The sequence below is a fragment of the Doryrhamphus excisus genome, linkage group LG8 (assembly GCF_037039965.1).
Source record: "Doryrhamphus excisus strain RoL-2023G ecotype Guam linkage group LG8, RoL_Dexc_Guam_v1.1, whole genome shotgun sequence".
In the NCBI taxonomy this organism is placed as follows: domain Eukaryota; kingdom Metazoa; phylum Chordata; class Actinopteri; order Syngnathiformes; family Syngnathidae; genus Doryrhamphus; species Doryrhamphus excisus.
Genome location: NC_136364.1, coordinates 1,376,915 through 1,391,831, shown reverse-complemented (window position 1 = coordinate 1,391,831; position 14,917 = coordinate 1,376,915). Strand labels below are relative to the sequence as shown.

At 43.3% G+C, this 14,917-nt stretch overlaps 1 protein-coding gene across 2 annotated transcripts in view; it reads left to right on the top strand.

Moving 5' to 3' along the window:
* The window catches only part of bcas3 (BCAS3 microtubule associated cell migration factor), a 208,434-nt gene that overhangs the window by 160,432 nt on the left and 33,085 nt on the right, over positions 1–14,917 (top strand). The window lies entirely within an intron of this gene.

Sequence of the window (14,917 nt, the reverse complement as noted above, 5' to 3'; positions counted from 1 at the left end):
ACCTGGCCACATGACTGTCACATGACAACCAACTCCAAAATGTATCCTTGATGTCGCTTAGGGACTCGTAGAGTTCAAGTCAAGCACAAAGCTGCATAGCACACATTTGTTGCTGACACGCGTCGCTGTGGCTTCTTGTGTGTGTGTGTGTGTGTGTGTGTGTGTGTTCATTTTGAATAAGTGACTAAAGCTGCCCTTTGGCCAGGGGCAGTCTCTCTTCATCTTCTCACTCTTGAGTGGCCACACACTAAGAGGCCAGGTCGTCTCTTAACAGCAGAGTGGAGGACACGAGAGTGGAAATGACAGTCCTCTTCTTTTTGGACAAGCTTTTTGTGCTGACATTGCGTTTACCTGATTTTATTGTGTTTCCGTGACAGAAATATCAAGTAAACAGCTGTTGGAACCCATATCATTGCTTTACCTGTTTTCATTATTTTAATTTCTTCATTTGATATATTTCTTCATATTTTTTTTTATTGTCCACAAGCAAGACATCAACCATTCCACTTCCACAACAAACCAAAAATCTTCTAAATACTGTTTTACAACAATTAGAGCTTTCTAGACATGAAATGACATACAGTATAAACCCTATAATCACCTTATTCTACACTGGTCACTGGCACTAGGAACAAACAGTGATGTGATGTGCGGATCGATACTGAAATATCGATACTTCCGATACCAGCTCGTCATGCTGTAAAGTCGATTGGCAAATTAAATATCTTTAGTCATTTGAGGTCATTTTTGTCTAAAACGTTTGTTGAAAGGACGACATATCATAAACAAAGCAATTGTAACAAAACAAATAATTGTAATAGTTTTCATTCTTTTAGTAGTTTAGGTAGTCTAATCTTTCTTTTGGTAGGTTCCGTGTTTCTTCATCCATAGAACACAATATTTTGTGTGCTTTGAAAGATAAAACATCCAAAGTGTCTGGTACTGAAGGGGTTGTCTGATTGCTCCACGGCACTAGCGGCGCTTCTGACAAAGTGTGTCCGACAATGAGTGCTCCTCAAGTTGGAGTAGCACCAGCGGTATCTACTCTTTGAGTTTATACACGGTAAGTTACGGGTCTCCAGCCAGTAGACCAAGAGCTGCCAGTAGCTCCTAAACACTTTTCAATTGGGGTTTGTCCATAGTTAGGAAGCACTTTAAGTGTTTGACCAATCACAGCGGAGTGGGTGTGCCCGGAGGAGTGGAATAAATAAAAAAAAAAAATCCAGAAATCCATGAAAATTCAGCTTGAATAAGTGCAGATTCTGGAAGATCTAGAAAGTTTTCTGTGTGGGTTATTGTGTGTAGCTGCTCTATAGGAGTCCACAACTCCTTGGCAAATGCTTCAGACGAACATTCCTTCAAATGAAATATAGTATCAGACATGTACCCATCCATGTATTTTCTATGCCGCTTATCCTCATTAGGATTGAGGCCGTATGCCTGAGCCTACCCCAGCTGACTTTGGGCGAGAGGCGGTCTACACCCTGGACTGGTCACCTGCCAATCACAGATCAAACGTATATATATATTTTGCATATTGATTGTAGAGCACATCAATAGGTCAGATGTTTTGTGGAGGGGCTCACCAAGGTTCCAAACACATCTCCATGTTGGACAGTAGGAGTGGTGTTGTTGGACTTGTAGTCCCCAGTTCTCTGTCTCTAAAAGCATCCAGTCCACTCGACGCCACAGAGCGCCATCTTGGTGTCAAGTGACCGCATCACGTGACACATGACATGAAAAGGCTGCCATAGTCGAGAAGAATACTAGAAATAATATGCTACATGTCTCCTCCATATGAATCCTTTCCGCCTAGCTTTCATTTGTACTTTTTTGTTGTTCTTTTCCGTGGCTAATTTGTTCCGCTCCGGTGATAATTTGCCCTGTGGTTGTAAAAAAATAAATAAAAATTGTATATGAAGCCTAAACTGAATATGAAAACAGCTGGACAGGCAGCTGTATGTCGACCTTGGAGAAGCAGTCTGTGTAAAGCATTACAAAAGCCCTCGGAGACACTCAGCCAATACATAAAGAACACTGTCTGCTCATCTTCTCTCCTCCTCTGCTTCCTTCCTTCCTCTTCATCTCCAGCTCAGGACTGCTTGCTTTTTATATCTCTCCTGAGGTTTTTTCCTCTTCCTCTTTTGCACGTCAACTGTCTGCTTCTTCGTTTACTCTTTTGCTCAGATCTACGTTTTAAAAAAATAGCAACAAATCAAACTTGTGAAGGCAATCTGAGCGGAGAAATTGCGTGTGAACGCTGAAGAGCTGAAGCTGACCTGAAATGCTGTCCAGAAAATATGGACTTGGAGGAAAAGTTTTGATGTCGCATATGTGGGAGAGGGCCATTTTTGGGGGGCCGGAAAATATGAAATTCTGGGAAAAGTGTGAATGTGCAGAATGTCATGTATCCAATATGTTTTGCATATGCTGGTGGTGTCAGTGTTTGAGTCATGTGGAGATGGGAGTGGTCACGGGGGTATGCTGGAGCCTATTGCAGCTGACTTTTGGCGAGAGTCAGGGTACTGGTCACCAGCCAATCACAGCGCACATATAGACCGACCACCATTCCCACTCACATTCATACCTATGGACCATTTGGAGTCGGCAATGACGGCAATAACTAAGCCAGAGTACCTGGAGAAACCCCCCCACATGGGGAGAACATGCAAACTCCAGAGATTTGAACCCTCTTCTGACTAACTTGCTAACCACCAAGCCACCTGAAGAAGGAATCTTATGAAAATGTTGTCATTTCAGGAAAAGTGGGAATTTCTGTTATGTGGAATACTGCTAATCTGAATATTGTGAGTGAATGAGCGTAATGTTTTGTGCTGGAATTGTCAAAGTGTGGAGTGTTGAATGAGTTGTACGATTAAAAGTCGGGCTAGGAATGTCAGGGTAGCCCACGAAATGATGCGATATGTAGTGAGTGGATCCTTAGAGGTCAGCATTACTTGGCGTTCCACTGACAGAGGCGGTCTTTGGGGCTTCATGACTGTCTTAAACCTTGTAGTTTTCCTCACCACAGAAACACCGACTCACACATACACACACCAAAAAAGAAGAAAATCTGATATAGTGGAGATGGTTGAGTCAGAAGGAAAGGGGATATATGGCCAGTATCAAGTCCAAGAAATTATCAAAGTGTCCACAAGTCTTTCAGGCAGCCACAGTGGAGCCACATCGCTCATGGCTACCGGCACAACTCTCCACTCAGAGTGGGATTTGCCCAGGATAATTACTCCACAATTCACAATGGAAGCTTTTACAAGTGAAGTCCAAAACCTCTGAGACACGATTAACAAGTGGACTACCAGCTGGTCCTGGGCATCCAGTCTGAAAGCTCAAGTGTTTGATTCTGGACCAGTGACAGACCATTTTGGCCATCCAATAAGACAAGAACAGACCAGCTTAGAAAGAAACAAAGCTTTTGTCTGCACGTGGAGGGACACAGTAGAGAAGAAGGTGTTCAGGTAGTTCAGTAAGTCAAAGGTTAAGCCCAGAGGTTGAGACTTGCACATACAAGATAATTAAAGTTTATTCAAGGGCATGAAGAGTGGCTCAAGGATGCCAGTGTCATCCAAGAATGGAATGCGGTCAACTTCAAAGTTCACAAAGGTTTGGATGGATACGCCTGAGCAAGATGTTTGAACGAGTCATGAGAAACTTCATGGAAGAACACACTTGGTCCACTCATCTAAACAGTTTAGACATCCTAGTATCGGAAGTTACATTGTACTATTTTTGGACTGGCTACTAGCATGTGACTTCACATGTGCTGGAAAAGATCCACAGCCAAATAATTCCTGACATGTTATAAAGAACGAGTGAAGGGAATTTAGGGAATTCCGTTTTTTTTCAACTTGTGAACATAAATGGTCAATAATCGAATGTAGTACGTGTAAAATGTAATTATTTTGCTTTTTCCACTTTTCTGACCTATAAATGTAGTTTGGTTTCAGATAATGAGGTTTGCACATTCAGAAGTGATATTGGGATGGCTCGAAACATTTAGTTTCAGAGGGCGTTGCAAAACTGCTCCTTTGTGATGTCACAGAGGAGCGGGATTCCTTATATGGGTATGGCTGTAGGCTCGATATGCTCACAGCGGAGTAGGCGTGCCCGGAGGCAGGCTGTGGTTGAAATAAATTAAAACAGATTGTTTAGGCAGGAAGCAAAAATCCATAGAAATACAGCTGGAATAGGTGTAGATTCTGGAAGATCTAGAAAGTTTTCTGTGTGGGTTATTGTGTGTAGCTGCTCTGTGGGGGTCCACAACTCAATACATTCATTCATTTTCTACTGCTCTTCCTCGCGAGGGTCGCGGGGGGCGCCTGGAGCCTATCCCAGCTGTCTTTGGGCAAGAGGCGGGGTCAACTCAATACAAAGGGTCGAAAAATTTGCATAATAGTATTTTAATAGAGTCTTTTAATAGACTTCCCCAGCATGTAGTTAGTCTTTATTCTCCAACCGTGACCTCATGCCGCACATTCGCAGACGGACCACAGGCGTATACGTTATATCCAGTCACGTAAATAATGATATGCATTGCAACAAGAATCAAATATCAAATATGTATATTTCCATATACAGTATATTACAATAGAGACACAGCTAACAGAGGAAAAAACAAACATCCATTGATAAATATACACAATAAAACACAATAAAGCATATACTGTAAAACAAAGCGCACGGTGGTCGAGTGGTTAGCGCACAGACCTCACAGCTAGGAGACCAGGGTTCAATTCCACCCTCGGCCATCTCTGTGTGCATGCGTGGCTTTTCTTTGGGTTTCTCCCACATTCCAAAAACATGCTAGGTTAATTAGCGACTCCAAATTGTCCATAGGTATGAATGTGAGTGTGAATGGTTGTTTGTCTTAATGTGCCCTGTGATTGGCTGGCAACCAGTCCAGGGTGTACCCCGCCTCTCACCCGAAGACAGCTGGGATAGGCTCCAGCACCCCTGTGACCCTAGTGAGGATAAGCGGTAGAAAATGAATGAATGTAAAACAAATCTGTAAATAAACAAGTTTTTGTGCGATGACCCACAAATGACCTCACAAATGTAAACCCAGACCAGACCATGCCACACCCATACAATTCCCACAATCCGGGAGTCCCAATCGCCTTTCTAATAATTTATGGATCTGATGGATTTTCACAAAATTGACCATATTCTACTTAAAGTTTAGATTTTACACCAGATTGCCCTCTAGACAGAACCCTGGCCGAGAATCGAACCTGTGCCTTCTGCCATGAAAGGTGGAAGCATGTATTGTTACACCACTAGGAATAGTTAGGACTTGCTGTCCTTGAAAACAGAACACAGAGTGTGTGTGTGTGTGTGTGTGTGAAAACGAGTCCTCAGTATAAAACTTGACTTCCCCTTTCTGGGTTCTTGGACGTAATCCAGACTATGAACCACAAAGTCTGTAGAGGAGTTTGAGCAGCGTGGGGCAATGTGGAAGTCCTCAGCGTGCTGCTATCATGTCTCCAACCGTTCTTTTGCAAACCGATAGCACACGTTTCATCTGTTAACGAGGACTTCGCTGTCCTCCCTCCTGACTGTGTTTTAGTCGAGCTGGATGATGAAGCGTGGTCATTTTCATCTCCAGCAGCTTTTAGGGTCGTGATTGCAGCACACAAGTCACTCTGTTTACGATGTGACTCACTGCTGAGAGGAAAAGTCAGGCCACACGGAAAGGAGGAGAGGATGGAGAGATGAAAGGAAACGATAGGAGCAGACCTACTGCTAACTCCTGCGTTTCTTCTCATAAAGCATACAGCACCATGCAATCAAACATGCAAGTCAGACAAAACAATAGAGGGACATTCCACTCTGAACCTGGAGGTTGCTGGTTCCATCCTCTGTTCTCCCACGACCATGTCTAAGTATCCATGGGCCAGATACTGAACCCCCATTTGGGTTGGTTTTTATTTGTCAGAACCTCAATATTTGCATTTTTTACCCAATTTTTGCTGGGTTTTTTTCCAAATATTTCAATTTTTTTTCAAATTTTTTTTTTCAAATTTCGAATTTCTTAGTTCATCTTTCTTCTGTAATATTATGACTTTATTTTCATATTTTTACATTTTACCCCAAACTAATTTACTCTTATTTCTCATATATTTTCCATTTTAAATAATAATGTATTTTAACAACATTATTTTTATTTAAGTTTAGTCTTGTTAAATGATTTTTCTTGTTATATTACAATTTATTCATCTTAATTTTTTCACTTTTTTGGTAAAATTTTGTCTTTTTTTCATCTCTGCTGTTGTTTTTTTTATTATTTTCTATTTCAACTTTCTCCTTGTAACTTTGTTCTCGTAATTATGACTTTATTCCCATATTTTGACTTTATTTTTGTGACATAAGTTTTTCTGCAACCTTAATATTTTGTTGTTTTTTTTTGTTTGTCACATTACAACTTGTAACAAATTTTTTGTCGTTAGTGTGTCAACTTTATGATACTAAAATAGCATTATTTTCCTGCATAATATTGCATTATTCTCTTAAATAGAAAATAGTAAATACTAATACATTGCTGATGATTTTGAAGTTTTCTTGTTAAATTTTTGAATGTGTCGCGGGCCGCACTTGAACACCCTTGATTTGGCAGATAGTGATTTGCATTTCAGAACAGGACATATGATGGAACATTGTTTGGGATCATTGGAACGGACATGTTAGTATCCCATAAGAAAGCAGATCCATTTCATGTAGAATGATGGTGGGTTTAAAAAAAAATGAAAATATTTATTTGCAGAATAAGATACCGGCCGTGCCCTGCGGAAGTCCAGGGGCATTCCGCTCGCAGTGCAGCTATTGGCCATGCAAGCATCCTCACACGGGCTGAGAAGCCTGCCTTACTGGGAAAGGATGTTAAAAATACTCAGTAATGAGTAACAACATCACTTGACTCTTTCACACTCATTTTGTCTCTTTCTCAGCCCTCCTCCCTCCTCGTTCTCATAACCCTGCAAGACTCCACGCGGGAAGGAAAAAAGGGCCAGGGATACGGGAGGGTTCTTTGAGAAATTGCAAGGAAGGGGTGCGATAGGGCAAACTTTGTTTATCTGCTGGTGTGCAGAAATAGCTCAGGGTAAACATACGCTACCATGGGAATTTCCATCGCCGTGCTGTGCCACTAATAAAAACACGCCTAAAACTCTGTCATGTACCCATTTCTCCACACAGAACACCTCATGTAGTACAATCCACTTTCTTCACACACCAGGAATGTACGGTACATTCAGCAGGTCACACTCAGAATGAACAACAATTCATGACTCAGCCCCAGAAACCATCTCAGGATTGTCTATTCACATTCTTGACTTGCACCCTGGACTGATCGCCACGACAGATCACAGGACACTTCACACACAAAACCCAAACCAAACCCAGAGCTGGACCCTGTCGTTCCTATCGTTTGGTGACGACCCTAAAATGCCGAAAACCAAATACAGACAAAAACACAACCAGACAATCTAGTAACTAAATATAATAAATAATCTCAGAGTGTCCAAAAGAGAAAATACTATGGTTTAAAGTCAGGAACCGATCAACAAGGCCGTCCATGAAGACACCGTAAAAACAGTAGAAAAAGTAACAAGCAAAACACATCCATAACAAAGTGCAAAAAAAACCACACTGAACATGAACATATGAAAACAAGAAGAAAAAGACGCATAGTGTAAGCTAGCATCAATCAAACAACTGAAACCTGGAAGTAGTGGAACACAACACAGGTGGTCCTCAGGTTTCGTTTTTAGACTGTGATGTAAGTCAGTTTTGGTGTAAGTCAGATCTTATACCCAAATTACATGCATTAAATTTGGTAATAAAACACTAAAACATAATCATAGTTTTGTGATTTCCAAATGTCTTTGAACGTGACACAGTCCTGGCTGTGTGTGTGCGGTAAAGGAAAGTGGAAACGACAGAAATCGGAATGCCGTAAACCGATGGCCACCTGTGGAGAGCTCAGGTCAACCATGAGAAATTCCATCGCATCTTCTTGGTGTGGATGCACGGCTTCTCCATCATGTCCATTACCTCCAACATGATAAGGAGTCCAACCACCTGAGAAAGATGAAGCCAGGACCCAACTGAGCATGTGTGGGGCATCCTCAAGCGGAAGGTAGAGGAGCACAGGGCAGTTCCAGAATGTCCTGGCCTGGAAGGTCGTGGCGTTGGCGTTTCGCTGCTTAGCATGGAGCTAACATCGAGCAGCCAACTTAACTCGTTGAGTTCAATGAATCTGGATCAAGCCTTTGGGTGTCAGTGAGCAATACCGCTCCTGTGGTCAAGATTTGTGGTCTGGCCAATATTTGACTTCCTCACTTTTCAACAGGAAGTGACATAATATGTAATATGACACCATAATTTCCCAGAGAGGGCGCATGTTTTCTATGTTTTTGTGTTCTTGTGTTGCTTGGAGGCGTGGTATACCTGCCAGGGACAAACACAGATATCAGTAGATTCAACTCATCAGCTGCCATCTTTTCAATACATGGATGACGATGGCTGTGGATAGAATTCCACAGCCTGGGAAAGTAGAAGTGAAGGAAGCGAGTGGCCACACGCCGGGTCATTTGGCAATGACAATGAGAGAATGCTTCCTTGGTAGAGCCTGGGTAAAAGTTGGACTGGAGGGACCAGCATTGACCCAGCAGGGAGAGGACTGGAGGCCTTGTACAGGAGAGTGGGAAGCACTGTTGGGAAAAGAGGGTTGCTATGGTGCTGCATCCTCCCCTGACCCTCTCTGGCCACACAAGCACATTCTCAGCATCATACGTACTCCATCTTATACTAATACTACTTTAGACACCTCAGCTAGTTAGTAAACCTTGACCCTCCATGGTTATGGCATGACATTACAACCCCAGTAGATACACTAAGTACATACTATATAGTAGTACTGTATTTCTAATTAGGAATAAGGATTTTTTTTGGAACGTTTTTGGAGCAATGTCTCGGCCACAGCCGTCTCCTATGAAATATTGTGGTATCTTACCTTGTCACAAGCCAAGTTCAAACAGATTGTGGTTACTATTAGATGAGAACATGCTTGATTGTTGTATGTTTGTGTGTTCTGATAGAACAATGAAATAGAATGAAGTGTACTTTGGTCGGTTCTTGTTTATGTCAGCTAATTGGTTCCAGACCGTGATAAGTGAATTTCCAAGAAGTAGGATTCAATATTATTAAATGAAATATTTTTGTACCACATAAAAAATCTGTTTGCAATATTAGAGCCCTGTAGACACAACATAACATCCCTATAGTCACATTTACACTTGTTTACACCACATTCTTTATTTACATGAAGGCTACATGATCACTGCAGGGACATCAGAGACAGCTGCTGCTAGCATTGCAAGCTAACGAGCTAACTAGTTAGTGTCTCCAATTTACTTATTCTAAAGTTTTCCAATGGAGTAGTGAAGTAGGCCAAAGAAGCCAAAAATGTGCCACTTCCACACAGAATGAGAAGAGAACCTTTTTTTCACTCAGTCTCAGTCACATGTCCTTCTCAGCCATGGCAGGTCCGCCTCAGCCATGGCATGTCTGGCCCACTCATGGAATGTCCTTCTTATCCATGGCATGTCTGTCTCAACCATGACATGTCCGTCCCAGCCATGGCATGTCCTTCTTAGCCATAGCATGTCTAATCTCAGCAATATTATGTCCGTCTCAGCCATGGCATGTCCGGCCCACTCATGGAATGTCCTTCCTAGCCATGGCATGTCTGTCTCAGCCATGGCATGTCCGTCTCAACCATGACATGTCCGTCCCAGCCATGGCATGTCCTTCTTAGCCATGGCATGTCTGTGTCAGCTATGTTATGTCCGTCTCAGCCATGTCATGTCCGTCTCAACCATGACATGTCCGTCCCAGCCATGGCATGTCCGTCTCAACCATGACATGTCCGTCCCAGCCATGGCATGTCCTTCTTAGCCATGGCATGTCCTTCTCAGCTATGTTATGTCCGTCTCAGCCATGGCAGGTCCATCTCAACCATGACATGTCCGTCCCAGCCATGGCATGTTCGTCTCAACCATGACATGTCCGTCCCAGCCATGGCATGTCCTTCTTAGCTATGTTATCTCCGTCTCAGCCATGGCATGTCCGTCTCAACCATGACATGTCCGTCCCAGCCATGGCATGTCCTTCTTAGCCATAGCATGTTCGTCTCAACCATGACATGTCCGTCCCAGCCATGGCATGTCCTTCTTAGCCATGGCATGTCCGTCTCAACCATGGCATGTCCTTCTTAGCCATAGCATGTCCGTCTCAACCATGACATGTCCGTCCCAGCCATGGCATGTCCTTCTTAGCCATGGCATGTCCGTCTCAACCATGACATGTCCGTCCCAGCCATGGCATGTCCTTCTTAGCCATGGCATGTCTGTCTCAGCCATGGCATGTGCGCCTCAACCATGACATGTCCGTCCCAGCCATGGCATGTCCTTCTTAGCCATGGCATGTCCTTCTCAGCTATGTTATGTCCGTCTCAGCCATGGCATGTCCGTCTCAACCATGACATGTCCGTCCCAGCCATGGCATGTCCGTCTCAACCATGACATGTCCGTCCCAGCCATGGCATGTCCTTCTTAGCTATGTTATGTCCGTCTCAGCCATGGCATGTCCGTCTCAACCATGACATGTCCGTCCCAGCCATGGCATGTCCTTCTTAGCCATAGCATGTCCGTCTCAACCATGACATGTCCGTCCCAGCCATGGCATGTCCTTCTTAGCCATGGCATGTCTGTCTCAACCATGACATGTCCGTCCCAGCCATGGCATGTCCTTCTTAGCCATGGTATGTCCTTCTCAGCTATGTTATGTCCGTCTCAGCCATGGCATGTCCGTCTCAACCATGACATGTCCGTCCCAGCCATGGCATGTCCTTCTTAGCCATTGCATGTCCGTCTCAACCATGACATGTCCGTCCCAGCCATGGCATGTCCTTCTTAGCTATGTTATGTCCGTCTCAGCCATGGCATGTCCGTCTCAACCATGACATGTCCGTAGCAGCCATGGCATGTCCTTCTTAGCCATGGCATGTCCATTTCAGCCATGACAAGTCCGGAAGGACAAGATGGCAGATACAAGGGGGCAAAATGAGCTTTCTCCGCTCCGTCTTCCTGTCATGCCTTTCCTGCTGGACAAGAGTAAACAAAGTTGCATGTTCAGGGAGTTTTAGCGGTAGAGGATTGATACCCGTAGCGTTGGAAAGCTTTCATAAGCTGCTAAGTTTGTTACATTGGTTTAGTTTTCTGAAATGATTCTTGACATATTCTGGCAGCTTTCAGCTGGCGTTGTTGCGGTTCCGCGGCCGTATCACGTGTATAAGGATACATGATTGGCAAAGCAGTAACCATAGCAATACAAGTGCAACCACGCTGCGGTTGTAAAACGTTAATTAGGTGAATACTTTGTGTATCTAATGTAATACTATCTACTACTCCCAGGTGCTTGCTATTACAATTATTGATTGACATGATGCCAGGTTGCGTTCCATAGATTCATGTAAGTGTTTTCTTTCCACGTATGTTTGAATAACTTTTGAAGAGCTCCACACATAACTTCACATCTGCCTATAATTCACTTGAAAACCTTTCATTGTGAAATACTGGCTTCTATGTTTTTCTTTGCTATTTTGGGTCGGGAAAGCCCAGTGGCCATTAAGAACTTTGTCTCTCACTACAGTTCTGGACCTAATTGTGTTTTGATAAGTCATCATGGCCGCCTCTTATAGCTCGTATAACCTCCACTTGGGCCAGTAATGTTGGTTCTTAATGGGGTGAAAAATGGACATTTTCATTTCACAGAGAAACCATAAGCAGATCTTCTGAAGGAGTGAGCAGTCGCCAAGGAAAGCAGAGCAGCACACAGTCTCACGTTGCTGCTGTCCTCTGAGGGTCTTTTTATAGCATCCATGGCTCCAAGAGTCTCCTAGTAGACCTTTACTACCCTATTATGTGATCATGTCTGCCATTTGCCTGGTGTTAAAACATCAGAGCAGCTTCATTGTGCTACTGCGTCGGGCCATGGGAATGAGTCTCGGCAACCCAACACATTTTGAAATGTCGTCATTTAAACATCTTCTTCTTCACTTGTTTCTGCCCGAGCCTCCATTCATGCAGGGACAGTATTATAAAATTAATGAAATGAAAAATTCTATGCAAGTTTGGCTGTCCAATGAGCATACACTGCTCGTGATGAGGGAGTGTTTGCGCCTTGAAACACGATGTTTTTTTTTCCAAAATATTTCAACTAACTTCTCAAATAATATTCATAATTTTTCTTCTAATAATATTTATTTAACTTTATTTTTATTATATGTTTTTTCTTAAATATTTCAACTCCATGCTACTAAAATGATATTTTTTCCATCATATTACAATTTTTGGGGGGGTTAAAATTGTCACTTTTTCTCTTAACATTTTATTATTCATAATTTAATTTCCAACAATTTCAACTTCTTCTTCTGAATTTTCAATTTAGAATATTATTTTTTCATATTTTTTTATTATTATTATTTCATATTTTCATATTTTGACTTTATTCTCATTACATAAAAAAATTGCGCAATCAAATTTACATTTTGTTTTCTCAGTATTTTTCTTCTTATCTCTAATATTTTAGGTTTATGCCAAAAATAACATTATTTTTCTTATAATATTATTATTATATTATATATTATTATTATTAATCATTGCAACTTTTTCTCTTTAGATTACAACTTTTTCTCTTCACTGCTCATTTCTCCATTTTTGCTGTTGTTATTTCTTTAATTCTATTTATTTTCATTATAATGTATTTTTAAATTATATTTTAAGAATAAAAAAAAACACTACACGGGCCGCAAATGGCCCTCGGACTGCGTCTTGGGCACCCCTGATTTAAGTGGTTTGAATTGTTTTCTTTTTAAATGAAATGATTTACCTTTAGCTTTAGCTGACCTTCTTCTGCTTCCATGAGCATAGCAACACAACCAGCAGCGTTTAAAAGGTTAAGCTGCCTTTTCTCAAAGTTATTTTAATCAAAGATAAACAAAGAATGCTCAGTTCCCTGGGATGAGAGAGTGCCCAAAGTGCCCTACTTGAAGCGCTTTGCTATACTCGAGGGATCTGACGACCGTGAGGACTGTGGCGCACGGGGGAGGGGGGTCGTTTGGCAGCGGGGGTGATCTTGTGGGTGTTTGGGAACACCACTGCCACTGGTGACTGCGAGACATGGGAAGTCCAGTTTGAATCTCAGTAACTTTGAGCTCATCCTATTATTATCCACTGGACTGTGTGACAAAGTTGACCAGAAGAGACCCTAAACACACACTGTCAGATTTCTCTGCTGTCTTCCACAGACACAGACAAGGCAATTCCCAAGTCTTATTTTGGGACTCCATGGGAACACACTTATATTTAGTCTTTACAAGGAGTGCAGGCATAACAATCAAAAGTCTTGTCACCAGGCTCTCTGTGCGAGGTGGTCTGGCCGACTTCTCGCAATGAAAACTCTCACCAATGGAAGCACCGATCCTTCTTTGTACAGACGGTACCGTTATGTACGTATGATATTTATTGACAATGCATTGTATGTAAAATAGAACACTGAGGGTTATACGTAGAAAGATGGCCACCGATGTCGCACATTACAGCCATGAAGAGCCAACAACATATGACCAACAACATACTTTCAGCCTCACAAATCAAAATTCACAAAATGAATACAAATCCATCATTGGTACGATCCTGGGGTGTGTTTTACAGAGAGAAGATCATAAGCTTGTTTGCCATGTGGGTGACAGGCAGTGTCCATCCCCCCATGTAAACACCCGATCCACCAACCACCCAATCACCCACCCATCCATCCAATCCCCCGTCCACCCATCCATTTATTCATCCATCCATCCACCATCCATCCACTCACCCCTCCATTCATCCATCAATTCATCCACCCACACACCCATCCATCCATCCACCCACCCAGCCAGCTATCCACCCACCCATCCATCCATCATCCATCCATCCATTTATCCATCCATCCACCCACCCACCTGCCCATCCATCCAACCACCCCTCCATTCATCCATCAATTCATCCACCCACACACCCACCAAACCACCCACCCACCCAGCCAGCTATCCACCCACCCACCCCTCCATTCATCCATCAATTCATCCATCCACACACCCACCGAACCACCCATCCATCATCCATCTGAACGCCCATCCATCCACCCACCCAGCCAGCTATCTACCCACCCATCCATCATCCATCCAAGCACCCATCCATCCATCCACCCACCTAGCCAGCTATCCACCCACCCATCCATCCATCCATTTATCCATCCATCTATCCATCCACCCACAACTCCATTCATCCATCAATTCATCCATCCAAACACCCACTGAACCACCCATCCATCATCCATCTGAACGCCCATCCATCCACCCACCCAGCCAGCTATCTACCCACCCATCCATCATCCATCCAAGCACCCATCCATCCATCCACCCACCTAGCCAGCTATCTACCCACCCATCCATCATCCATCCAAGCACCCATCCATCCATCCACCCACCTAGCCAGCTATCCACCCACCCATCCATCCATCCATTTATCCATCCATCTATCCACCATCCATCCACCCACCCCTTCATTCATCCATCAATTCATCCACCCACCGAACCACCCATCCATCATCCATCCATCCATCCCTCCATCCACCCACACAGCCATCTAGCCACCCACCCACCCATCCATCCATCCATCCCTCCATCCACCCACACAGCCATCTAGCCACCCACCCACCTACCCATCCATCCATCTATCCACCATCCATCCACCCACCCCTTCATTCATCCATCAATTCATCCACCCACCGAACCACCCAT